Raw genomic sequence first — 27484 nt, 5'->3', positions numbered from 1 at the left:
CAAGAGTCCTTTCTCCCCTTTTTCTTCCCGTCAAAGTCTCTCCTGCTGCCTAAGCCGCGTGGCAAAAAGAAACACTCCAAAACCTCGTGGTCCTCTCTACTCTCCTTCAGAACTGTGTGGTACTTCCATTTACTTCAGAACCGCATGGTCTACTCTTTACTTCGGAGCCGCGTGGTCTAATCCTTCCTTCAGAGCAGCGTAGTCTACTTCTTCCTTCAGAGCCGCATGGTCTCCTTTCTCCCCCAAAACCTTGTGGTCCTCCCCCTTCTATGGCTGCCGCACCTAGGTTTAAATCCCAGTGCCCATCTTCCTTTGCAGCCCCATTTCTGACTCCTCCTACAGTCAGTTACACCTGCCAGCATCCTTGTATTCTTCCAGCTTTACTGGGCTGCCATAGTAAGTCTGGGCAGGTGTGGCCCCATGGCATGGAGCCAATCATCTCCAAGCTCTCCCACAGGCCCTGTAACCAGGGGGAGTTGCTTCTCAGACCCAGCTTGGGTGGAAGTCACTCCCATCTCCCTGGCTCAAAGCAGGGCCACAGCTATTTAACATATCTATGAAACCAGTTAAAGGTTATAGATATGTTAAATGACTGCCAGGGGTTAGCTACAAAGCTGTTGCTGCCCAAAACAGCTCTGAATGGCCCTGTTCCATGTGTCCCATCCCCCCTGGCTCAGGCTTGTGGGGGTGAGGACATCCTACATACATTTTTCTAATATTTCCTGGACACCCCGAGTCCTGGACCCCATTACAAATCCCTTCCTGGGGCCCTCCTCTTGGCTGCACCCTGCTTCAATTCCATCAAATGTGAAAAACGATGAGAAATGCCAGGAGTGAGGGGGAGAATCCCCAAGTGAAATCACTTGGCAGCTGCTTGGGATTCTCCGAACCAAAACCCCGGGGCCTCTCAGCCCAGGCAGCCAATGGGACTCCCCACCAAATACCCACACTTCCCGGAGAGTCCCAAAGTGGGTCCCGGCGGAGTCGCCAAAATATGAAACCAGAGAAGACACTGGCATCCGGGCTGCCCGCCACTACCAAACCCAATCAGCAGCAACAGGGACTGAATCTTTATGGCGCTTTATGCACATGGCCGGCGATATGAGAACATGGCGGGTTCGTACCCTGACAGACCATCTAAATTCCATTTTAAAATGGCCCTTTTTATAAGGAGAGCAAAGCGTAGGTAGGGGTTTGGAATTCAGGGAAAAGTTCATTGGATTACAAACAAGTTCAGCATTCTCACCCTGGGCGGTGGGCTTTAGCTGTGTCCTAGCGGTGGGCATCTCACCTGGAGCACAATGGCTCAGATACCACCTGGAACTGGGTGTGGGCCTCCTGAGGCGCACAGGTGGAGCTGCTCGTGGCCTCCTGGAGTCAGGGTGGGTCCCGCTACCAGTGCCTGGAACAAAGCTTTTGCAGGCTTTGCATGCCATTGCTGGGGCATTTAAATTTTTTCCTGTTTGCTGCTTTTCTAAATAAATCAGCTTGATTTTTGTAAATTGGCCTTGAACCCAGTGGCTTGGGTAAAATCACGCGTTAGTCTGGCAGTTTGTGGATGTTTCTGGATCTTCCCTACAGATGCCCCTGTCATCTGTCCCTCTCTGACCATCCCTCCCACTTTAAGTTTCCGCCCATGTGGCTTGCTGGCCGATTGCTCCTGTGTGTCCCTTGGAGGTGCAGTGTCGGTGGGCGCCCTGGTTCCACTCCCTGGCACTGCCCATCTGGCACCCGGCACCTCTGGCCAAACCGGGAGATGTTTTGGAGGCAGCTGTGTATTCGGCGCTGTTTTCCCTTTCTAATGGGGCGTCTCACTTCCTTCTGCGCCTCCTGAGGTGACGCCCAGCTGCCCGGCAGCACCGTGCCCAGCAGGGGCTCCCTGGGCCGCTTCAGACCGTTCTCCACCTAGCCCTGTGTCCGGAACCCCGCGTGGCCCGGGCACGGCTACTCCCCAAGGTCAGCGTGCAGCCGCCCACCTCGCCCCTCAGCCTCTGCTCGGGGTGGCCCAGCGCCACCTCCTGGAACTGAAGCAGGGTGTAGCCAAGAGGAGGGCCATAAGAAGGGATTTGTAATGGGGTCCCGAACTCAAGGTGTTCAGGAAATATTAGAAAAAAATATATAGGATGTCCTCACACCCACAAGCCTGAGCACGGGGAAGGGACATATGGAACAGAGCCATTCAGAGCTGTTTTGGGTAGCAAGAGCTTTGCAGCTAACCCCTGGCACAGTCATTTAACATATCTATAACCTTTAACTGGTTTCATAGATATGTTAAATAGCTGTGGGCACACTTTGAGCCAGGGGGATGGGAGCAAATTCCACCTAAAATGTAACTGGGAAGCAACTCCCCCTGGTTACAGAGCCTGCGTGAGAGCATGGAGATGATTGGCTCCATGCCATGCATGGGGCCACACCTGCCCGGACTTACTATGACAGCCCAGTAAAGCTGGAAGAATACAGGGATGCTGGCAGGTGTAACTGGTTGTAGGAAGAGTCAGAAATGGGGCTGCAAAGGAAGATGGGCGCTGGGATTTAAACCTAGGTGCGGCAGCCATAGAGAGAGAGGACCACGTGGTTCTGAAGGAGAAGAGGGACGACCACGAGGTTTTGGGGAAGAAGGGAGGGAAACATGCAGCTTTGGCGGAGTGAATAGGAGAGGACCATGGGGTTTTGGAGTGCTTCTTTTTGCCACGCGGCTTAGGCAGCTGAAGAGACTTTGCCGGGAAGACAAGGGGAGAAAGGACTCTTGCTGGTGGGCTGTGGCATGGGCTGCCACATGGCTTTGGATTAACTGGAGATTGCAGCAGCCACACAACTGATGGTGCCGGGAGTCTGAATCACGAACTTCTAATTCTTTTCCTGAGATGCGGTACCCCAGACTGGGCAGAGGGAGAGGGAAGGACTGTGCATCTGTGGGTATTCTAGAGGACTTTAGTATCTTAATGAAGACATTCAGTCATTACTCTAAGTCTGTGTGATTTTTAAATAAATAATTTCTTTCCTTTCAACAGTCTCTGGCATTGAGAGACATCTTTCCTCTGGCGGCGGGCATTTCGAACCTAGTAGGTATGTGTGTGCGTGGGGGAACCTCCAGAGACAGAAAGGGGGAATCCTTTCTGTAAAACTTTATCATGAACCACCCCCCGCGTGTTCTATAACAGAACGGCCCGTGTGCTCGACTCAGACCCTGGGAGGTGTTCGGGAGAGGGAACCCCCCCCCCAAGGTGTAACGAGGTCACAGACCCCCCAAGCGTGCTCCGCAAACAGATGTCCCCTGCAGGAGCCCCTGTCTCCGCATCAGGAAAAGGACACTTCTGTTTGGTAAATTATTACAAAATCAGCCTTCCAGCTGAAAAGGGCCACAAAACAATACCTTCGGGGGGAGGGGGGGGATGCTGCCAGATGGTTTCTTATTAAAAACCATGATGTTAAAAACAAAATAGAATTCTGTAATAACTCGACAGAGAGCAGAAGGGCCCCTCCCCTGGTCCTGCAGAGCAATCTCTGTAAAAAGCTTTCTGTAATTTCAGACTTTTATTTGCTATACATCTCAGTCACTTTGGAAGCTCAGCTCGGCTCTGGTTTGGGGATTTCATGAGTGTGTTTAATGCCCATGTCTGAGTGTTTCGACCCATTAACTGCACCAAGTCGAGGTGCCTCCAATGCCTGTGGATGCCGCTCAGCTCCTGGCCAACCCTGCACCCCAGGCCTACCACCAACTCCTCGCTGGGGATCTCGCAGTGCGGGGAGTGGACCCTGCCAGACCTCCCTTCTGACACACTCCCCCTCTCCAGGTCTCTGAGTCAACCCACCCCCAGCTCCTGTTCACAGGTTCCTGACTAGGAGCACCCTGTTCTCCACGCTGCCTTCGCCATTGGACGAAGTTCAGGGTGACCCACGGTGGGGACTGTGTGCCAGACTCTTGGGCTCTGGGGGGCAGTTATGTGCCCACAGAAAGCCTCTGCTGGTCGGGCCGAGCCCCCACTCCAGCTGCCCGTCCTCCAAGGGGCCCACGTGCAGGGCCAGAGGGGGCCTCATTCGAACAGCACGTCGCCAACATGCAGATGATTCCCCGAGGGGAATGTGCACCCCAACAGTGTTCCCTGCAGGGGAAGGGGGTCAGTGACCCGGCTCACATGGCCTCCCATGCCTCCAAGGCCGCTTGCTGAAGGCTGGTCCATGGGAGTCCGTGGCCCGAGCTCAGGCCGCCACACACAGGAGACACAGTCTCCCCAGAGCCACCTCCATGGACACACATCCGGTGCCTGTCCTGACCAGGTGGGAGTCTGCCGGATCCGACCTGACCCTCAGCGAGCCCCAGTCACCCATCCGAAGACAGTGGCTCCCCCTTAATGTCACATCTGCATGGGATTCCATCCAGAAAACATCACAAGTGGAAAATAACTCTAAAACAAATGCTCCTCAGCAGTTCCACAGCCAGCCAGCCAACCCTGGGGATGACAACAAGGGTATTGTTAGTTATTGTTTATTATTATTACCATTATCACTATTACTGCAATAGGACAAACCCAGGGCCCCAAAGCTCAGGCAACCCGGCCTCCTTCAGCCCGGGGGAGAGACCTGCTGTGTGTGCACCCCGTTCTGCAAGGGGGTGTGGGGAGGTGTCCTGGACAGGACGGGCCCCAGCAGACCCCATCTCAGCATGCTCTCTCCAATGCCGTCCTCCCGCCCTCCCCACGTGGTGGCAAATCACTGCTTAAAAAAAAAGAAAATCCCAATCCCGGATGTTTTGGGGGAGCAGCGGGGTAAACGGTGAGCCTAGCCCTGAGCACAGGTGCAGGTCCCTCACAGACGCTGTACTGGTACAAACCAGAATGCTGTCTGCTCAAGTTCACTACCGTTTCTCCTACTCGCAAACCCAACCACAAAAGGACTATTTCATCATCTTCACCCTTCTTGCTCCCAGAGACTGGTCCCCTGGGGTTTAACAGACAGAAGTTGTTAGAGCCATCGAAGCAGAAAGACAACCACTGGGAAGAAAACCAGGGTTGGGGGGGAGTTCTGCAGGAATATGTTCCAAATGGATGCAGGTCTCCTCGGCATCCAGAGGCTGGGTCTGCATCAGGGCCTTAGCTGCACCCTGGGCATGGGGAGGGGAGGGCGCTGCCCAAGATGGGGGATGGGGGGCACCTCAGTGTCACTACAAGTTACCAGGGTGGGAGAGGGCCTCCGTGGTGCCAAAGAGCAGGCACTGCCTTCCCCGGGGACTCTGCCTGGAGGGAGGGAAGAGACGGAGATAATTAGGGTTTTTTCATGGAAATCAGCATTTATCCGAAATCAAAGACCGAGGATTCTGCACCATCTAAATGGGCTTCGGCCAGAGAACTAAAACATAAAAGACCATCGGTCCCCACAGCCCCCTGCAAAAGCAATTAAATTGTTCACCAAAGGGCTGTGAGCCGTCAACGCCACCTGCTTCCTGGGTTCAGCAGGGTGGTACAGATGCCTGAAACTGGGCAAAGACGTGGAGTTCTGAGGCCTCCCCGCAGGCCACGGAAAAGAAGCTGAGCCCTGGTGTGCCTCCTCGGTGCCGGACTTCCCAGGGGATCACAAACCAGGTGGGAGTGGCGTTTCATCCCAGCTCTGCCACAGTTTGGGCAGCTGTAGCATGGAGCCAGGGAGTGAATGCCCTGAGCTTTTCACTCTGGGGTGGAAGACTTTAAGGAAAATGCTGTGGGGGTGGGTTGAAGTCGGAGATAAAACGGGCTTGTGTTTTAAAAAATCCTCAGCACTGTCCAGTGAGGAGAAAGAGGCAGACTAGCCCCAAGGAGCACCCCCGTCCCTGTGTTTATACCTGTCCTGGGGAGCAGCAGGGTCCCCGTGAAGGGGAAGAGCCAGCACGCCAGGGCTGCAGTTCCTGAGCCTGAAGACTGGCTCCTGCGGTGATAAGCCCTCACCATGAGTCTACCGGATCCTCAGACCCGGTGTCCAGAGCCCAGGGCCCACCTCAGGCCGTCCGCTGAAGGAAAGGCTGTGGCAGGAGAGGCCTGGGGACAGTGAGAACTCACAGGGGGCAGGAAGGGACCTGTCCCGCCTTCTCCCACAGGCTGGGAGTTTCCACATTGTTTCCGAGTAAAAGCTCAGAAGTATGACCTGTGTCCATTCTCCTTGTGGATTCTGATCATCCAGAGAAAGGGGAGCCCTCCTTGCTGTAACCCCACAAGGGACCCCACAACCAGCTGCATCACTGGTCTAGGAAGCCCCCCACGGGAGCCTTCCTCTGAGAAGGACTAATTGCTGACCTCCCCTTCTTCCTCTGGCCCCACGTGCATACCTGGTGTGTCTGAGAGCCCTGGCCACACGGGTCGTGTACTCGAGCCAGGGACTGACTTTTCCCATTGCGATGCCCCTTGCGGACTTCCTGGCAGGGTGTGGGGGGCTGCACTGCTGGCGACCTGGGCCCGGGGCTGCCCTGGTTGGGACTCAGTTTCCTCCTCTGCGCAACGAAGGGGCAGGGCCTGCAACTTCGGGAACCCCGCCCAAATGGGAGCACCTTCAGGACGCCCAGGCTCTCTGTGGTCCCTGCCCCCTGGGGAGGAGGTGGGGCGGACAGGGGTGTGAGCCTGTGAAGTGGGCTGTAAAAAAAAATATTGAAGTATAACATACAGAAACGTACACAAGTCCTAAGTGTACGGATGCATAAAAAGTGACCGCAGTCATGTAGCCAACAATCAGGTCAAAAAATAGGAATTCATGAAAAAAATACTAACTCAGGGTAAAAATAAGTCAGAGTAATGGGTAACTTTGGGAGTTATCATCCGGGATGCGACACATCTGCTGGGGTGTTCAAATGTTCTACATCTTGATCTGAATGATGGTTATCATGATGGTTTACATATTTAAATATCATCTTGTACTTTTAAGATCTGTGCGTTTTCTCTACTTATTATAATTCAGTAAAAAATAAAATTTATTAAAGGGGAAAAAAAAAAAGGAAACAGCTCCACCTGCTCCCTGAGTAGGTGAGAGGGGCCAGAACAGCGGGGGACCGTCATCATTCCCAGAGAGAAGTCAAGGGCCAAGAAGTCAAGGTGGCGGCAGCAGGGATTCTGGGGGGGCTCTTCCCTCCTCCTCACAAGTGTGTGGTGCCCATGCCCATGCCTCCCCCGCCTCAGGCCCCGGGGACCCCGAGCTCGAGGGCCAGTGAGGAGGGGACTGCGGAGCTGAGGGCTGGCCATGGTGTGACTGCCGCATTTGCCAACCTGACCCCATGGCCCTCGTCTGCTCCCCTGGGGTCTTTGGTTTAGATGAGCCCATCTGGTTGGAGGCACAACTGCCCACTGTCCCCAGCCTCACATGGAGGAGCTGCTCATGTGGCTGCTGGGGGTCCAGAAAATTCACTCCTCCCCCAAATCATAGCAGCCAAGTCCTTGTGAGCAGGCTGCTCCTGCCAGGGGCGGGGGCTGCTGCAGGACCCAGCAGCCAGGGGATAGGTTCTTCTTCTCCAGGAAGCCAGAGAACAGAAGGAGCTAAACAGACAGCCTGGCTCCCACAAGAGCAAAGTCACAGCAGGGGCCACACCAGCTGGCGCTGTCCCCGCCCTGGCCCTCAGGCCTGCTGGCAGCCCTGCCCCATGAGGCTCAGCCACCAGGCCCACTCAGCAGCTGGATTCTGGCCCAAGAGGGTCTCCATCTCCCCCCACCCCAGGGTACCTTTCCTCTTGACTGTGTCCCTTGGGTCTCTCCCTGGAACACAAAGGTCTGGATGCCTCCAACTTCTCCCCAGGGGGTAATCTTTACCAGTGCCCCAGGAGGTCAGCTGTTTTCCAGGAGCCAGGACAGGCCTTATCTGTAGTTTCTGAAACAAAACCTTTAACATATACATTACTTGCTAAGCTTATAACTTTTAACCTTAAACTAAAATTTTCCAACTCTTGAGTCCCCTGTCATTAGCAGTTTCTTTTTAACTCTTGGTGTACAATTTTGAATAAATGTTTTTCTCACTGTTTAAGTAAGAGGCAACAAAAAAATAAATTACAAATGATTTTCAAGCACACTTGCAACATTTTTACAACTGACTATATACTAAGCTAGAAAGCAGGTTCCAACAAATGTCTCATAAAGTATGTTTATTGCTCTCTTTGCCATTCATCTGGAAACCAGTCACAAGGTAACTAGAAAGTCCCTACATTTAGATGTTTTAAAATACACTTTTAAATAACTGTTCAAAATTAATCACAGTCAGAGTTGGAAAATAATTAACATAGAAAAATAATAAAACCACTGCATATCAGAGCAAGTTCTGTTTTCCAAAATGATAAAGGCTTCAAACTCATTGGTTCTCAACCAAAAGTGATTTCTGCCCCCAAGGGGGCTTGAGGCAATGTGCTGAGCCATTTTAGACTGTCCTGAGGGGAAGGGAAGCCAGGGTGTGGGCAGTGAATAGAGGTACCGGATGCTTATAAGCACCTACAATGCAGAGGACCATCCCCCAGGAGAATGAATTATGTGGCCAAAAAGGTCCATAGTGCTGAGAGTGACAAACCCTGCTCTGTATCCTGAAGAGTCCCTTAGAATACAAACAGCATGTCCCTCTGCATCCTACATGGGAAATGCTGCCTTTCTTGGAACAGGCAGCATGGAAGCTGAAACTCAGAGAACAACAAATGCCGGTCATCTTGCAAATACTGGGGAGAAGTGTCCCAAGTTGAGAAGACATCTGGAAAAGTTCAGGAGACAAAGGAAAATCTGACGACTTAGGAGACTGAGTCGCACTGTGATAAAACTGAGTCAGCATCTGAGGATCCCTGCTTCTTTCCATTCCTCATAAGTCACATTAATAACCGTTTCATAATGTCACTTAGAACAAAGAATCTTACTCTGTTAAATGCCAGAATTCACCATCTAAAGTTTTCCTCTTTGAAAACGTGGACATTTGCTACCTTGTGTGTTCCTCAGATTACCAAGTCGGGGGCACATCTCCGCTAACAAAACACTTGAGATTTCTAGAACACCATGCTTGCTTCCAGGCTGTACAGTCCCTTAAAACGCTAAGAATGATGCTGCTCTTTTATTTAGTCATTAATATATCTAGGACTAACAAAAAGAATTTTTCTAGCTCCTCACATTACCTCACATCTTTCTATTTCCTTTCAAGCTTTGACTATTTCTATGTCATATACAGCTATCAAAATGGAATAATCATTACTGCGGGAGAGCGAGTTTACCTTCATAACTCATGAGAATCAACGGAAAAGTATCACAAATGGAATTTAGTGCAGTGATGGGGAAATAACATGCAGAAATAAACATGTAGAAACGGTAAATTAAAGATACAATATTTTAAGGACTCAATAGCAACAAAACAGGTTTAAAAAAAACCCTCGCAATACACTTAACAACGATGTACAGGATCGGTATGAGCGAAATTGGAAACTGCTCCCCAATAACAGAAACTGTAACAAAGGAAAGCTATCTTGTTCTTGGATTAAAAATTGGGTATCAGTGTATACCCACTTACCAAAGTTGTCTATAAACATCATATAATCTAGATTAATATAGCAAAGTGGTACCACAGGAAGTGGTCCCTTAAATCGGGACCCAAGATGTGTGCCCAGGAAGAGTCTGGCCCCCCTTTTCTGCTGCCTACAGGGTAGCTGTATCTGCCCCCAGTCCCCTCACCTCATACCCCCCTGCAGCTCACCTCCTGTACCTGGATTGCGTTGTTTGCATCACGTTTGGCCAGGAGCATCACCTCGTGACAGCAGAGACCCGCGGCCAGCAGCAGCGCCCAACCTCGGGTCCGTGTCGATGCTCATCTCTGGTCCAGAACTGCCAGCCCCTCAGGCCTGCCAGCCTAAATTGGCCTCCCACCCACCCCACCCACATCTCTGGCCTGGCCACCCCTCTCACCTGCAGCCCAGTCCTGCCTCTGGACTCAGACAGGCCCCGCCCCTCATCTGTGGGTTTGATTTTTAGTGGTCCACTTAAACAAAATCAGTCAGGAATCGACTATACCTGTGGACAGACATAAATGATGTATACTTTATGAAATTAAAGAGTACTCTGAAAAAGTCCAGAGAAGGAAAGGGAAAGACACAAAGTGTGAGAAAATATGAATTACCTAAAACATAGGGTACAAAAAGACAGAAGGTGAAAGAACGGGAACAGATACACAGGGTGGTACAAAAGCAGCTTTACAGTTGTTTACGTGGAAAATGATATCGTAACTATTAAATAATAAGACAACGATAAACTTTGATTCTCGTACTCGCAACTCTGACCCTATTTTTCTCCCATCCTGTATTACGCAAACATAAACCACATGAAAATTACGTAATAACATGCAGTGGACCTCGAGGTAAACAGAATTAGTAGAGATGAAGAGCACTTTATATCAATAGGTTTAATTTACCAGGAAGATCCAACTTCACCATGTACTCGATATCATAAACTTAAATTATATAGAACAGAGACACAAAAATATTTATAATCATACTAGATTTAACAAACCTCTCTCGTCAGGAATAGAGCATTCCTTTCATAAACAAGAGAGCACCTCAAAAAATTCAGTAAGGATGTAAGACACACCATGAGCAGCAAACTGGATTCAGCATCCACAGACAACCGAGTATACACAACTTTTCCTGCTCACCTGCACAAAGGTGATATTTCCAAAACGAAGAGATGCAGCTTGGGAGATTTTTTTATATCCACCATATTGTTATGAGGCCAGTGCCAATGAAAATTCGAAGGACTGAAATTAGATGAAGTATGTTTCTTGCTCACATTGTAGATAATCTAGAAATCATTTGTAAAAGGTAACTAGAAAGTTCTTACATTTAAAACTGATGAAATACACTTCTAAATAACCCTCAAAATAAGTCACAATTGGAGTTAAAAAATAATTGGAACTGAATAATAATAAAAATAATACATCAAAAACATATGGGAAAAGTAGTGACGAACCTGCACACTAGGGGGAAACAGCTGAAAATTCACATGTTCTGCATCCATATTACAAACCCAGAATGATAAATTACATCCAGAGCAAGTAGAAGAATGGAAATAGGCAAGGAGAGAAGTCTGAAGGGTATATACTTAAAACAATAGCAGTTATTGGCAGTTTTCGTAGAATTTTGAATTAATTTTCACTTTCCTGTATAATTTAAATAATCTGTAACAAAAAAAAAAGTCATCCTCACTTTGGGTTAAAAAAATACGAGGGAAAAACATGGCAAAATTTAAGAATAAAAATAACCTAGATTGCTGTGGTGACACCACCAGAGGCCTTTTCTCTGCTCACCCAGCCCCGAACTCCGCACTCAGAGGGGCCCATTCTCCAAAGTGCGTTTCTTTGTGTGCAAATGCAGCGGAGCAGAGAGGAAATGACAGGACCAGAGCAGAATGAGCAGCACAACCTCAGGGGGAACGTGCCCCGGGGCTGACTCACTGCAGGGCCTGCTCAACCCTGCTGCTTCACAACTAAGCAGCAACACTACACACCTGAACCACAAAGGTGCTGTTTCATGAGTCACCTGGAACAACACTGGGATTCCTCTCAGTCATGACGCACTCACAGCTATTCTGTACCAAAACGGAGCAACTCCAAAAATAACGGTCCCTTCTTTCCCACACCCCAACACTGGAACACATACTGACATTGAATTGGGGTCAATGACCATTAGTTAGTTCATAGAGGGAACAATTCCTTGTATGTGAAATGTAACCCAGAACACTTTCGGAAAAGGCAGTGTGAGCTGGGTGTGACAGAAAGGACAAAAGACAAAGGCCGGTTCTCCCATGGGTGTAATGTGCCCAAAAAGGCAACAGGAGCATCTGTGGCAAGGACTCGGGCTATCCCCGGGGGCTCTCTAGGGCCCAGGCGGCCTCTGTCGCCTGGAGAATGCCGAACGGACCCTTAACCACCACAGGACACCTGCATCCCGCTATAAGCGGCCCTCTGACTCCATGGGGCTCGGACCCGTGGGGCCGGGGTGCCAGCAAATGGCCTGCGTTGCGGCAAACCCGTGACCCGTCCGTCCCATCCCCCCCACTGCGAAGATCCCCCTGTTCTTCCATTCGTAAAGGGGACCCCCTTTACGGATGGAAGAACAGGGGGGAGGCCCCCAGGAGATGGCTTTTGTCCGAGCCGCAGCTGGCCGGTTTCCAGCCAAGACGCGGGGCCCGGCGGGCGCAGGGCAGGCCCCACCCACGACAAGCCTCCCTAGGGGCAACGTGACCACCCTTGAGATATCAGGCCAGGTTCACAGGGTCCCAGGGCTCGTGTCCGGAGAACTGGAAGCTCTTCAGGCCACCCCGAGGACCGCGCGTTCTCACGTGGACCACACTTCCCAGCAGGCCTCCCACCCGCGCAGAGGCAGAGCGCCCACGGAAGACCTGGGGACCTGGGGCCCTAGCGGGGCACCGGACACGGTTCGGCGCCAGTTGCAGCGGGCCAGGGTGGGCGGGACGCTCACCCACGGACGCGTGCATCCGAGGGGACTCAGGCCTGCACCCCACCGGGGAGGCTAAGATTCTTGCTTTGGCTCAAACTGCCCCACCCTGCCCTGATGCCCCAACTTGGACCCAGAGGCTTCAAGTCTCTAAAGTCTGGGCTAAACTACGGGAGAATGCACTGTGACCGCCCCGACCCCGGTCCCCCAGCGCTTGAAAACCCCCTCTCCGTGAAGGCAGCGAAGGCCTCCTGTCCTTGGTGTCCACAAAGGCATTCACCTGGGGCGAACCTGGGCCCCGCTGAGCGGGACCACGCCCCAGGGCAGGAGCCTGGGGAGGCCACTGGAGCCACTGGGGCCAGGGCTGGGGATTTTCGCGGGGGCTCTCTCGGGGCCCAGGCACCCTCTCTTGCCCGGGAAGTGCCCACGCTCTCCCTTGACCCCCGCAGGACACCTGCATCCTGCTATAAGCGTCCCTGTGCCTCCATGGGGCTCAGACACATGGAGCCGGGGTGGGAGAAACTGGCCTATGTTGGGGGAAACCCTCAGACCCCTCCGTCACTTCCTCCCCACCGTGAAGATCCCCTGTTCTTCCATCCGTAAGGCGCTCCCCCCCTTGGTACTGAGAAACAGAGTAGTGTCCCAGGAGATATATTATTCACAGACTCGGCTGGCTCATTTCAGGGCAGGCCTGGGGCCAGGTACGTGCAGGGACCCTAGTTTAGAACCCTCCCCAAAAACAATTCCTGTCTTCTGCGGGGCAATGCCCCCCACTCCTGAGTCATCATCCCAGGTTTGCAGAGTCCTCGTGACTGTGTTCACAGAACTGTGTGTGTGGGGACTTTGCTTGCAGATCTCCCAGTCTGCTGGGGATGCAAATACGTCTACCGAGACAGGATCTGCTGGCGGAGGAAAAGTGGTTTATCTTCAAAGGGGAAGGGGACTGGGAAGAGCCTTTTCCTCAATGGGCTTTTATTAGGTTCAATTTGCATAGGGATACAGGTAAAGCTCATCAATCTTTGTCAGGCAGTAAGAATCAAACAATAGATAACATACAAAGAACTCTGAGGGCTTCTTCTCAGTCAGGGTCAGTTAGCTAAAGGGCTATAAAACTTTGGGAAACAAACTCATTTCATGCTTAGACCCTTAGGAGAAAACTGAGGGCATTCTTAGCAAAGCAGGTTTCACAGGGTTTTTTGTATTCTGTCTTAGGCCTGATTGCCCCCGGGGAACCCACCCTTTCCAGCATAGGGCTGCACCACCCTCTGTCATTGTTTCAGGCTTCAGTCAGGCAGGGGAAGTAAGGCAGCCAAGAGAATAGGATACTTCTTGCAGACAGAATGAGGACTCAGGCTATGTCAAAGCTGAGGGGCGAGGGTCCATCCCCCCTTTTTCTATAGCCCCCCAAGTCCTTCCCTGAGGGCCTCTTCCTGACCATGCCTGTCTGAGGTCATCCCTCCCTTGAGGAATCTTGCCCATCATTGGCTAACTGGTCAGGCTCAGGGTCAAGCAGGGTAAAGTAAATTGGGCAGGGGCAGTGCCCCTCCAGGGACATAAGCTTTGTCTCCTTAATGGCTTATGGTCCCAAGGTCTTTCACTCAGCCTTAGCCGTGGGGTTTTAGGGATTCTGACACCGGGCAGGGCGCTTCCCAGCACCTGCATGCTTTCCCTACTGCCCAGAGGACCACACATTTTTCTGGAGACCACTTTTCCAAGCATATTTCCCACCCACATAAAGGCAGAGTGCAAAAGGGTAGAACCAGGGACTGCCGGCCAAGATGGAGTATAGGGAACTGTTCCACGCACGCGAAATGCAGCCCAGATCCCACTCTGAAAAGCCAGTGGGAGCCAGGTCTGGCAGGAGGAGCCACACCCATGGACAGCTAATTCTGTGGGGAATCAGGCCTGCCCAGTACCTAGGCTGCTCTGAGACTTGCTTTCCCACAAACTCCCTCACCCTGGATTGAGGCAGCAAATGTTGACTGAGTATCTTTAACTTCCTAAAGTCTGTGCTAAACCACCCAAGTATGGAGTGTGACCAGTTCAACCACTTTCCCCCCAGGAACTGTAACATCCTTCTCTTTGATGTAATCAGCAGCATTCTGTCCTTGGTTGTGTGTAAAAGGTAATCACCTACAGTGAACATGGGCACAGTAAATGTGGACCATCCTCTATGTAAACTGCCCAGAAAAGCAGTAAAAGCCTGTCCAGGCGGGGATCGGGCTTTCTCAGGGGCTCTCTCTGGCCCTCACGCCCTCTCTCACTTAGAGAGTGGCCATGCCATCCCTTTTTCCCCACAGGATTTTTGTAGTCCCTGTGAATTTGTCTATTGCTGCCCCAGCACACAGATCCCGCTGGCCAGGATCCGCATCAAGTTCACAGACACCCGATGCCAAAACATACACAGGCCCTGGAGTGTGGAACCTGGACCCTGGAGTAGAGCCAGAACCAACAGCTGATTGCACGTCAATTTGAATCACAAAGTAAACTGAATGGTGATAAAGATACTGCATACCGAAACTTACGGAAAAATCTTCACCTTAAATGCACAGTATCAAAAATGAAAGCTGAAGATATACAAGTTTTGTGCCCATACTTAGAAACTAAAATAGTCAATTAAATCCAGAGAAAGTAGACAGAAACGTGCACGTCGACATCTCCGCAAGTGTATGTACATAAAATGATAGCAGTTCTGTTTAACTTTTGGGGTAGAATTGTGAAAAAAAATTTTCTCACTGTTAAAGTAAGCAGCAACAAAATAAACTAAAAATGCTTTTCAGGCACACTTAGAGCTTTTTAAGCCATGACTATAGTCAGCTATAAACCAGGTTTCAACAAATGTCTCACAAACTACTTATTGCTCTCTTTGCCATTGATCTGCAAACCAGTCACAAGGTAACTAGAAAGTCCCTACATTTAGATGTTCTAAAACACACTTCTAAATACCTTCCCAAAATAAATCACAGTCAGACTGGGAAATAATTTACATAGAAAAATAATAAAAATACTGCATACCAGACCAACATCTTTCTACTTTCAAAAGTGATAAAAGCTTCAAACTGTTTCTCAACCAAAGGTGATTTCTGCACCCAAGGGGGCTTTAGGCAATGTGCTGAGTCATTTTAGACTGTCCTGAGGGGAAGGGAAGCCAGGGTGTGGGAAGTGAATAGAGGTACAGGATGCTAATAAGCACCTACAATGCAGAGGACAATCCCCTAGGTGAATGAATTATGTGGCCCACAAGGTCCATAGTGCTGAGAATGACAAACCCTGTTCTGTACCCTGAAGATTCCATTAAAATACAAACAGCATGTCCCTTTGCATCCTATGTCTGAAATGCTGCCTTTCTTGGAACAGGAAGCATGGAAGCTAAAACTTAAAGAATAAAAAAGGCCAGCCATCTGACAAATGTCGGGGAGAAGTGTCCCAGGCAATAGATCTGGAGGCAAAGGAAGACCCGTCCACTTAGGAGCCCGAATCACACTGTGATTAAACACAGTACTCATCTGAGGATCCCTGCTTCTCTCCACTGCTCCTATGTCACTGTAATAACTTCTTCATAATGTCACTTAGAACAGAGATTCTTACTCTGTTAGATTCCACATTTCACCATCTCAAGTTTTCCTCTTGGAAAATGTGGACATTTGCCACACTCTGTGTTCCTCAGATTACCTCCCCGGGGCACATTCCCTGTAACAAAATACTTCGGATTTCTACAACACCATGCTTCCAGGTCCCAAACTCATTTAAAATGCTAAGAAGGATGTTACTATTTTATTGAGTATGTATGACTAACAAAGAAAATTTTTCTGTCTCCTCACATTCCCTCACTTCCTGTGTTCTTTCAGGCTTTAACTATTTCTAGGTCACCTACAGCTACAACCATGTGACGATCATTATTGCATGAGAGCATGTTTACCTTCGTAACTCATGAGAATTGATGAGAAATAATCACAAATAGAATTTAGTGCAGTGATGCGAAAATAACATGCTGAAATAAATATGCAGAAAGAGGAAATTAAAGATACAATTTTTTAAAAAGACTCAATAGCAACAAAACAGGTAAAAAGCCAACCAGGAATAAACTTAACAACAATGTACAGGATCTGTGTGAACGAAATTGGAAATTACCACCCAATAACACCAACTTTAACAAATGAAAAACATCACCTTGTTTCTGGGTTAAAAAATGGGTATCATTGTATATCCATGGACCAAATTTATCTATAACTGAAATATACTCTAGATAAACATAGAAAAGTGGTCTGCAGTAAGTGGTCAGCTAAATTGGGACCTGAGACATGTACCCCAGAAACAGTCTGGCCCCCCTTTTCTGCTCCCCATAGGGTGGCTATGTCTACCCTCAACACCCCCCAACCTCATAGCCCCGACGCAGCTCAGTTCCTGTCCGTAGATTGCATTGCTTGCGTCAACATAGGCTGTGAGCAACACATCGGGACCACGAAGGCCTGAGACCAGCCGCAGCCTGCAGCACCTAATTTCCAGCCCACCTGGTTGCTCATCTCTCCCCCAGAATTGCCAGCCCCTCACGCCCCCCAGCGTTAATTGGCTTCCTACCCAGCCCCACCCACATCTGTGGCCCCCTCTCACCTCCTGTGCACGTTTTTGTCTACCTTCTCTGGATTTAATGTACTATTTTAGGTTCCTAATATGGGTACAAAAATTGTAAATTTTCAGCTTTTATTTCTGATAATGTGAATTTAAAGGCGAACATGTTTTTCATAAGTTTTGGTATGTAGTATCTTTATCACCATTCATTTTCAATTATTTTGTAATTGAAATTGTGTTTTACCTTTGAGGTTGTTTATGAGTATATTATAGTAAACTACCAAATATAAGGAGTTTCCTGAGTCCCATTTCTGGAAACTGAATTCTGGCTGGAGTGCAATGAGAGCACTTCAGAAACATTGTATATAATTTCACTGCTGGGATGGTTGTTGAAACTGGCTTTATATTGGCTTGGCCTAAAGATAAAAACTTTTGGGAAGATGGAATTATGAAGAGGCCTGCTATATTGCAGAAAGCAGTGGAACAAAACGGTGAATACATTGTTCAATACAGTTATTGGTGAAAATGAAAAACGTGTCTTCCTTTGCGTCTTAGCATAAACACTGGATGAACCTTTTAGCCAAGCAAATAGTACAGTGTTCCAAGTGTGCTTCTCTGCTGCCATCTGGTGGGCATTTCAGGAATAACATGTTAGGGGCTGGTGAGCAGGAAAAGTGGTTGACTGCAGTTACAACATCAATGAATGTTCATTGTAATGTTATTTAGACGTGTATTTAGTAACTTTTAAATATCAGGACTTACTAGTTACCCTTTGTTCATGATTTCTATGTTAACAGCAATGACAGTAAGAAATATACTGTATGTAATTTCAGTCCTTTGAAATTTGTTTAAACTTGCCTTAGCACAGGATGGTCCCTTTGAAAATTGTCCCAAGTGTGTCTCGCTGCTGCCACCTCGTGTGTGAGTTGGGAATAACAGCTTCGTGCAGGCCGGCGGTAAAAGTCATTGGCTATAGTGAATTATCTACTAAGGGTTTGTGGAATGTTACTTGAGAAGTGTCTTTCATTACATTTAAATGAAAGGACTTTCTAGTTACCTTTTGTTTCTGAGTTCTACATTAGCAGCCATGAGGCTGAAACATATTTTCTATAATTTCAATCCTTTGAAGTTGGTTGAGAACACAGGGATGGTACAATAGGGTCATTTCCAAAATGTTCTAGTGTGCATACTGCTGCCATCTTGTGGGCTTTCTGGGGAATGACATCTTAGTTGAGTCAGGAAAAGTGGTTGAATCCAGGGGAATATCAATGAGTGTTGATGGCAGTGGTATTGAGAAGTGCACTTCAAAACATCTAAGTGTAAGTACTTTCCAGTTACCTCGAGACTAGTTTCCAGAATAATGGCCAAGGAACAATAAACGTGATTTATGTGACATAGTTGGAACTGGCTTTATAGTGTAATCAAGTTGTTAAAAGTTGCAGGTGTGCTTCAAAATCACTTGTCATTGGCTTTATGTGTTGCAGCTTCCTTAAACAACGTGGAGGGAAAATTTATTCATAATTTTGCACTAAGAGGTACAAGTAAAAAAGAGTAAAATAGAGTAAGCGCCATCGTTGTATGTATGTGCCCTTCTGGACATCTCTACAGGCTCGTTTCCTCCACTTTGCCTGGACCTTGTTTACCATTTCAGATTCCTTGTATGGGTGCAAAACTTGTGCATTTTAAGCCTCTGTTTCTAATGTGTGCATTCAAGGGTGAGAATTTCTTTCTCAGGTTTTGGTCCGTAGCATCTTTAGCATCATTCAGGTCAAGTTACTTAGTAATTCAAATAGTGGTTCATTTTGGAGGTTCTGTAGGAGTCTATTTGAGAAGGTCTGTACAGCAGAACTTTGTCCTCATCCATTCCCTGTGAGTGCCAGCTCAAGTGCCATTAGAGCAGAAAACATATTGTATGGGCTTTCGAGGCTGTGATGATGGTTGAAACTTGTTTTAAATGGGATTGTCCAAAAAGTCAGTTCGGCCCCCCACTGCACCACCTCTGCATCACCCCCAGCATGTAACCTGGTGCCGGTCCCGCATACTTGCCTTTAATGTCATTTGAAACTGTTTTTTAGACAGTATTGTGACAGCTGTCATATCCCCCTGGGATGAAAAACCTCATGACAACTGGTGAATGTGTGTGTGGCCCTCTTCCCACTGAAGATGCATGAACATAAGGAACATTTTTGGCCCCTCAGTCTGTATCATTTCCAGAAAGGTACAAGCGCAAGTGTAAAGCAAGAAAACATGCTTGGTGTGTACGGAGAAGATGCTGAGTCTGATGGAACGTGTGAGAAGTGGGTTGCAAAGATTCATGCCGGAGATTTCTCATGCGCAGTTGCCCCACAGGTAGGCAGACAAGGTGCAGTGGAGAGCCATCCAGGGCAGACGTTAACAGAGGACAGACCACCTTATGGCACGCAGGAGACAGGAAACATACTCAAAGTATCCCAATCCAGTGTCGAAAAGCATTTGCAGCAGCTTGATTATGTTAATCTCTTTGACATTTGGGTTCCACAGATGTCAAGCTGGGTGGTGGGGGTCCCATCTTGACTGAATTTCCACATGCAGTTCTCTACAGATATGGAAGGGAAATATTCCATTTCCAAGACAAAGCGTGAGGGGATGAACCATTGATATTTGAGAATAATGTGGAACAGGAGATATTGAGGGAAGCCCAGGAACCCCTAGCAGCCCCTCCAAAGGGTGGTCTTCATCTGAAGGAGGTGATGTCCTACAGTGGGAGCTCCTTACGGAAACCCAGCGGACTTCTCCCAACAAGTACTGATCTCTGTTAGACCAAGTGAAAGCCACCTGAGGGAAAATGTCCAGAATTTGTTAGGAAAGACAGGGGAGCTTCAGGATAAGGCAGGAACGCGCCCGCTTCTCTTTGGTGACCAGGGGAAAACTGTTCCCGCCTGGCTGGGCAGTCGTTGTTCATCCGCAGTCCTCACCAGAGCTTGTGCCTTTGCATGACCGTTTACTTTGGTCTTTGTGAATTTCTCTTATTGGAGAGGAATTTTCCTTCCCTGCAAGACTGCAGAAGACACCTGGAAGAGTTCCCTGGTCTGAAAGAGGGCAATGTTGTGGGATGATGGAACAGTGAAGTAGCTTGAAAGGTGGCAGAGGGCAGTGGAACAAAACGGTGACAACGTTGTCCAGTGGTTGTTTAGTCCCGTTGTTTGAGGGAAAATGAAAATTGTGTCTGTCATGGCATCTGATGGTGAGAAGCAAACAAAATTTTTGGCCAAGCCATTAATACACTGTGTTCTAAATGCTGGTCTTTGCTGCCATCTTGTGGCGATTCGTAGGAATGACACGTCAGTAGACGTCAGCAGGATCAGTGGTTCATTCCAGGGGAATATGAATGACTTCGGATAGCAGGGGTATTCAGAAGTGCATTTGAAAATGTCAAAAAGTCAGGGATGGCCAGTTACCTTGTCACTGGTCTCCAGATTAACCACCAAGAACGCAATAAGCATATTTTATGTGACATTTCTTGGATCTGGCTGTGTAGCGTGCTAGAGGCTGCTTTCCACAAGTTCCAAGTATGCTTGAAAATCACTTGTAATTTGGTTTGTCTGATGCAGAATCCTTCAACTACGAGGAGGTAAAATTTATTTAAAGTTCTCTACGAAGAAGTAAGAAAAAGTGAAGTAAAATACAAGCACTTTCATTTTATGTATATTCCCCTCCAGACATGTTACGGGCTCATTTACTCAACTTTGCCTAGAGTGCGTTTACTATTTTAGGGTCCTCGTTCAGGTAAAAAGCAAAGGAACCTTTGTGGGAAGCCAATAGCAGAGTGTGTGTTCCAACTGTCGGTCTCTGCTACCATCTTGTGGTTATTTTGGGGAATGACACCTCAGTGCAGGTCAGCAGGAAAAGTGGTTGATTCCAGGGGAATATGAATGACTTTGGACAGCAGGGGTATTCGGAAGTGCATTTGAAAACGTCTAAATGTCAGGGCTGGCCAGTTACCTTGTCACTGGTTTCCAGATTAACGGCCAAGATCGGAATAAGCATATTTTATGTGACATTTCTTGGATCTGGCTGTGTAGTGTGATAGAGTTGGGTTTCTTCTACAAGTTCCAGGTATGCTTGAAAATCACTTGTAATTTGGTTTGTGTGATGCAGAAACCTTAAACAACGAGGAGGTAAAATTTATTTAAAGTTCTCTACCAGGAGATGAGAAAAAGTGAAGTAAAATACAAGCACTTTCATTTTATGTATATGCCCCTCCGGACATGTTTACGGGCTCGTTTACTCAACTTTGCCTAGAGTGCGTTTACTATTTTAGGGTCCTCGTTCTGGTAAAAAGGAAAGGAACCTTTGTGGGAAGCCAATAGCAGAGTGTGTGTTCCAACTGTCGGTCTCTGCTGCCACCTGGTGGCCATTCGTGGGAATGACACCTCAGTGCAGGTCAGCAGGAAAAGTGGTTGACTCCAGTGGAATGTCAAGGACTTTGGGGGGCAGTGGTATTTACAAGTGCATTCGAAAACATCTAAATTTCAGGGGTGTCCAGTTACCTTGTGACTGGCTTTCAGGTTAAGGGCAAAGGAGCCATTGATACGTTTTATGTGACGTTTCTCAGAACTAGCTCTGTAGCGTAGTAGCGTCAGTCTTTGACAAGTTGAAGGTGTGCTTGAAATTCGTTTGTCTTTGCTTTGTTGCAGCTTCCTCAAACAACGTGGAGGTAAAATTTATACATAATTCTGCACCAGGAGGTGCAGAAAGAAAGGCAAAGTAAAATATCAGCGCTATCGGTGTATGTACTCTTGTTTCCTCAACTTTGCCTGGACTTCCTTTTCCATTTTCGGTTTTTCCTACATGTGCAAACCTTGTACATTTCCAGTTTCTGTTTCTGACCTGTGCATTGAGGGGTGAAGAATCCTTTATCAAGAATTGGTAGTTAGCATCTTTAGCGTGATTCGGGACAGGTTACCATGTAATTCACATGGTGGTTCATTTTGGAGCTTCTGTAGGAGTCCCTTTCGCAAGTGCTGAACAACAGAACTGTCTATTTGTCTATTCTCTCTGAACACTATGTTAAATGCTATGGGAACAGAAATTGGGCTGTATACTATTTTGCGGCTGCGATGCCGGTTGAACCTTGCCTTAAATCGGGTCAGCGAAAAGGCCTCTTTGGCCAAAAAGCCTGTTTGGTGAAAAAGTCCATTTGGCCAATAAGTCTGTTTGGCTGAAAAGTCAGTTCAGCCACAAGTCAGTTCAGCCTGCAACCCCACTCCCCCAACCCCACCCCATCACCTGTCTCTGGTCACCCATACTTGCCCTTTAACATCATTCAAAACTGTTTTATTAGATGGTATAGTGACAGCTATTATATCAGCTTTGCCCGCAGAGCCCCCCATCTGCCGAGGATGAAAATAAGTCTACTGAGACATGATCTGCTTGGGGAGGAAAGGTGGCTGATCTCTCCAAGGAGAAGGTCCAAGAGCCTTTTCCTCAATGGGCTTTTATTGGGTTCAATTTGCATAGGAATACAGGTAAAGCTCATTAGTCATTGTCAGGCAGTAAGAATCAAACAATAGGTAAAATTCAAAGAACTCTGAGGGCTTATTCCCAGTCAGGATCAGTTAGCTAAAGGGCTATGAAACTTTGGGAAACAAACTCATTTCATGCTTGGACCGTTAGGAGAAAATTGAGGGCATTCTTAGTAAAGCAGGTTTCACCGGGGTTTATATATTTTTTCTTAGGCCTGATCACCCTGGGGAACCCACCCTTTCCAGCACAGGGCTGCACCACCCTCTGTCATTGTTTCAGGCTTCAGTCAGGCAGGGGAAGTAAGGCAGCCAAGAGATTAGGTGACTTCTTGCAGACAGAATGAGCACTCAGTCTAAGTCAAAGCTGAGGGGCGAGGGTCCATCCCCCCTTTTTCTATAGCCCCCCAAGTCCTTCCCTGAGGGCCTCTTCCTGACCATGCCTGTCTTAGGTCATCCCTCCCTTGGGGAATCTTACCCATCTTTGGCTAACTGGTCAGGCTCAGGGTCAAGCAGGGTAAAGTAAAGTGGGCAGAGGCAGTGCCCCTCCAGGGACATAGCTTCGTCTCCTTAATGGCTTATGGTTCCAAGGTCTTTCACTCAGCCTTAGCCATGGGGGGTTTACAGCTTCTGAAACAGGGCAGGGCGCTTCCCAACTACTGCATGCTTTCCCTCTTATCCAGAGGACCACACATTTTTCTGGAGACCACATTTCCAAGCATGTCTCCCACCCACATAAAGGCAGAGTGCAAAAGGGTAGAACCAGGGACTGCCGACCAAGATGGAGTATAGGGAACTGTTCTACGCGGGGGAAATGTAGCCCAGATCCCACTCTGAAAAGCCAGCAAGAGCAAGGTCTGGCAGGCAGGACCCATGCCCACACACACAGCTACTTCTGTGGGGAATCAGACCTGCCCTGTACCTAGGCTGCTCTGAGACTTGCTTTCCCAGAAACTCCCTCACCCTGGATTGAGACAGCAAATGTTGACTGAGTATCTTTAACTTCCTAAAGTCTGTGCTAAACCACCCAAGTATGGAGTGTGACCAGTTCAACCACTTTCCCCCTGGAGCTGTAACATCCTTCTCTTTGATGTAATGAGCAGCATTCTGTCCTTGGTTGTGTGTAAAAGGTAGTCACCTACAGTGAGCATGGGCACAGTAAATGTGGACCATCCTCTATGTAAACTGCCCAGAAAAGCAGTAAAAGCCTGTCCAGGCGGGGATCGGGCTTTCTCAGGGGCTCTCTCTGGCCCTCACGCCCTCTCTCACTTAGAGAGTGGCCATGCCATCCCTTTTTCCCCACAGGATTTTTGTAGTCCCTGTGAATTTGTCTATTGCTGCCCCAGCACACAGATCCCGCTGGCCAGGATCCGCATCAAGTTCACAGACACCCGATGCCAAAACATACACAGGCCCTGGAGTCTAGAACCTGGATCCCAGAGTAGAGCCAGAACCAATAGCTGAATGCACGTCAATTTGAATCACAAAGTAAACTGAATGGTGATAGAGATACTGCATACCAAAACTTATGGGAAACATCTTCACCCTTAAATGCACAGTATCAAAAATAAAAGCTGAAAATATACAAGTTTTGTGCCCATACTTAGAAACTAAAATAGTCAATTAAATCCAGAGAAAGTAGACAGAAACGTGCACGTCGACATCTCCGCAAGTGTATGTACATAAAATGATAGCAGCTCTGTTTAACCTTTGGGGTAGAATTGTGAAAACATTTTTTTCTCACTGTTAAAGTAAGCAGCAACAAAGTAAACTAAAAATGCTTTTCAGGCACACTTAGAGCTTTTTAAACCATGACTATAGTCAGCTATAAACCAGGTTTCAACAAATATCTCACAAACTACTTATTGCTCTCTTTGCCATTGATCTGCAAACCAGTCACAAGGTAACTAGAAAGTCCCTACATTTAGATGTTCTAAAACACACTTCTAAATACCTTCCCAAAATAAATCACAGTCAGACTGGGAAATAATTTACATAGAAAAACAATAAAAATACTGTATGCCAGACCAAGATCTTTCTGCTTTCAAAAATGATAAAAGCTTCAAACTGTTTCTCAACCAAAGGTGATTTCTGCCCCAAAGGGGGCTTGAGGCAATGTGCTGAGCCATTTTAGACTGTCCTGAGGGGAAGGGAAGCCAGGGTGTGGGCAGTGAATAGAGGTACTGAATGCTAATAAGCACCTGCAATGCAGAGGACAATCCCCCAGGTGAATGAGTTATGGGGCCGGAAAGGTCCATAGTGCTGAGAATGACAAACCCTGTTCTGTATCCTGAAGAGTCCCTTAGAATACAAACAGCATGTCCCTGTGCATCCTATGTCTGAAATGCTGCCTTTCTTGGAACAGGAAGCATGGAAGCTAAAACTTAAAGAATAAAAAAGGCCAGCCATCTGACAAATGTCAGGGAGAAGTGTCCCAGGCAATAGATCTGGAGGCAAAGGAAGACCCATCCACTTAGGAGACCAAATCACACTGTGATTAAACACAGTAGCCATCTGAGGATCCCTGCTTCTCTCCACTGCTCCTATGTCACTGTAATAACTTCTTCATAATGTCACTTAGAACAAAGATTCTTACTCTGTTAGATTCCACATTTCACCATCTCAAGTTTTCCTCTTGGAAAATGTGGACATTTGCCACACTCTGTGTTCCTCAGATTACCTGCCCGGGGCACATTCCCTGTAACAAAATACTTCTGATTTCTAGAACACCATGCTTCCAGGCCCCAAACTCATTTAAAATGCTAAGAAGGATGTTACTATTTTATTGAGCCGTTAATCTATGTATGACTAACAAAGAAAATTTTTCTGTCTCCTCACATTACCTCACTTCCTGTGTTCTTTCAGGCTTTAACTATTCCTAGGTCACCTACAGCTACAACCATTTAACGATCATTATTGCATGAGAGCATGTTTACCTTTGTAACTCATGAGAATCCACGGAAAAGTATCACCAATAGAATTTAGTGCAGTGATGCAAAAATAACATGCAGAAATAAATATGCAGAAATAGTAAATTCAAGATACAATTTTTTTAAAGACTCAATAGCAACAAAACAGGTTAAAAAAAACTGGGAATAAGCTTAACAACAACGTACAGGATCTGTATGAACAAAATTGGAAATTGCCACCCAATAACAGCAACTTTAACAGATGAAAAATATCATCTTGTTTTTGGGTTAAAAAATGGGTATCATTGTATATCCATGGACCAAAGTTATCTATAACTGAAACATAATCTAGATAAATATAGAAAAGTGGTCCCACAGTAAGTGGTCAGCTAAATTGGGACCTGAGACGTGTACCCCAGAAACAGCCAGGCCCCCCTTTTCTGCTCCCCACAGCGGGGCTGTATCTGCCCTCCACCCTCCCACCTCATAGCTCCGACACAGCTCAGCTCCTGTCCCTGGTTTGCGTTGCTTGCGTCAGCTTAGGCTGTGAGCAACACCTCGGGACCACAGAGACCAGAGACCAGCAGCAGCTGGCAGCACCTAACTTCCAGCCCACGTGGTTGCTCAACTCTCCCCCAGAATTGCCAGCCCCTCATGCCCCCCAGCCTAAATTGGCCTCCCACCCAGCCCCACCCACATCTGTGGCCCCCTCTCACATCCTGTGCACGTTTTTATCTACTTTCTCTGGATTTAATGTACTATTTTAGGTTCCTAATATGGGTACAAAAATTGTAAATTTGCAGCTTTTATTTCTGATAGTCTGCATTGAAGGGTGAAGATTTCCTACATGAGTTTTGGTATGCAGTATCTTTATCACCATTCATTTTCAATTATTTTGTAATTCAAATCATGTTTTACTTTTGAGGTTGTTTATGAGTACATTACATAACTACCAAATATAAGGACTTTCCTAAGACCCATTTCTGGAATGTGAATTCTGGCTGAAGTGCAATGAGAGCACTTAAGAAACATTGTATGTAATTTCACTGCTCTGATGCTTGTTGAAACTGGCTTTATATTGGCTTGGCCAAACGATAAAACCTTTTGGGAAGATGGAATTATGAAGAGGCCTGCTATATTGCAGAAAGCAGTGGAACAAAACGGTGAATACATTGTTCAATACAGTTATTGGTGAAAATGAAAAACGTTTCTTCCTTTGCGTCTTTGCATAAAAACTGAATGAACCTTTTGGCCAAATAGTACAGTGTTCCAAGTGTGCGTCTCTGCTGCCATCTCGTGGTCATTTGAGGAATAACATGTTAGTGGCAGGTGAGCAGGAAAAGTGGTTGAGTGTAGTTAGAACATCAATGAGTGTTGATTGTAATGTTATTTAGACGTGTATTTAGTAACTTTTAAATATCAGGACTTACTAGTTACCCTTTGTTCATGATTTCTATGTTAACAGCAATGACAGTAAGAAATATACTGTATGTAATTTCAGTCCTTTGAAATTTGTTAAAACTTGCCTTAGCACAGGATGGTCCCTTTGAAAATTGTCCCAAGTGTGTCTCTCTGCTGCCATCTCGTGTGTCACCTGGGAATAACAGCTTCGTGCAGGCCGGCGGTAAAAGTCATTGGCTATAGTAAATTATCTACTAAGGGTTTGTGGAATGTTATTTGAGAAGTGTCTTTCATTACATTTAAATAAAAGAACTTTCCAGTTACCTTTTGTTTCTGAGTTCTACATTAGCAGCCATGAGGCTGAAACATTTTCTATAATTTCACTCCTTTGAAGTTGGTTGAGAACACAGGGATGGTACAATAGGGTCATTTCCAAAATGTTCTAAGTGTGCATACTGCTGCCATCTTGTGGGCTTTCTGGGGAATGACATCTTAGTTGAGTCAGGAAAAGTGGTGGATTCCAGTGGAATATCAATGACTGTTGATGGCAGTGGTATTTAGAAGTGCGTTTCAAAACATCTAAGTGTAAGGGCTTTCTAGTTACTTTCTAGTTGTCCAAAAAGTCAGTTTGGTCCCCCACAGCTGCACCACCTCTGTGTTGCCCCCATGTCATCACCTGGCAACGGTCC

General features: G+C 47.4%; 2 long non-coding RNA genes across 3 annotated transcripts in view; both read right to left on the bottom strand.

Moving 5' to 3' along the window:
• Positions 1-3230: 3230 nt before the first annotated feature.
• LOC128780230 (uncharacterized) lies at positions 3231-6586 on the bottom strand. The gene is made up of 3 exons (XR_008426149.1): positions 6296-6586; positions 5173-5234; positions 3231-4451 (listed from the first exon to the last, which is right to left on the bottom strand). It is a non-coding gene; the product is annotated as an uncharacterized lncRNA (long non-coding RNA).
• Positions 6587-9862: 3276 nt separating this feature from the next.
• LOC128780231 (uncharacterized) overlaps positions 9863-27484 on the bottom strand; it is a 28563-nt gene continuing 10941 nt past the window's right edge. For both annotated transcript variants that reach the window (XR_011650909.1, XR_008426150.1), the window contains exons 2-3: positions 10615-10760; positions 9863-9977 (exon numbers count right to left, since the gene is read on the bottom strand). This is a non-coding gene — a long non-coding RNA (uncharacterized lncRNA). The remainder of the gene's footprint in view (positions 9978-10614; positions 10761-27484) is intronic.

Source organism: Desmodus rotundus, chromosome 1 (genome assembly GCF_022682495.2).
Source record: "Desmodus rotundus isolate HL8 chromosome 1, HLdesRot8A.1, whole genome shotgun sequence".
Classification (NCBI taxonomy): Eukaryota; Metazoa; Chordata; class Mammalia; order Chiroptera; family Phyllostomidae; genus Desmodus; species Desmodus rotundus.
Note: the sequence above shows the minus strand (reverse complement) of the source record. Positions and strands in the feature narration are given on the sequence as shown.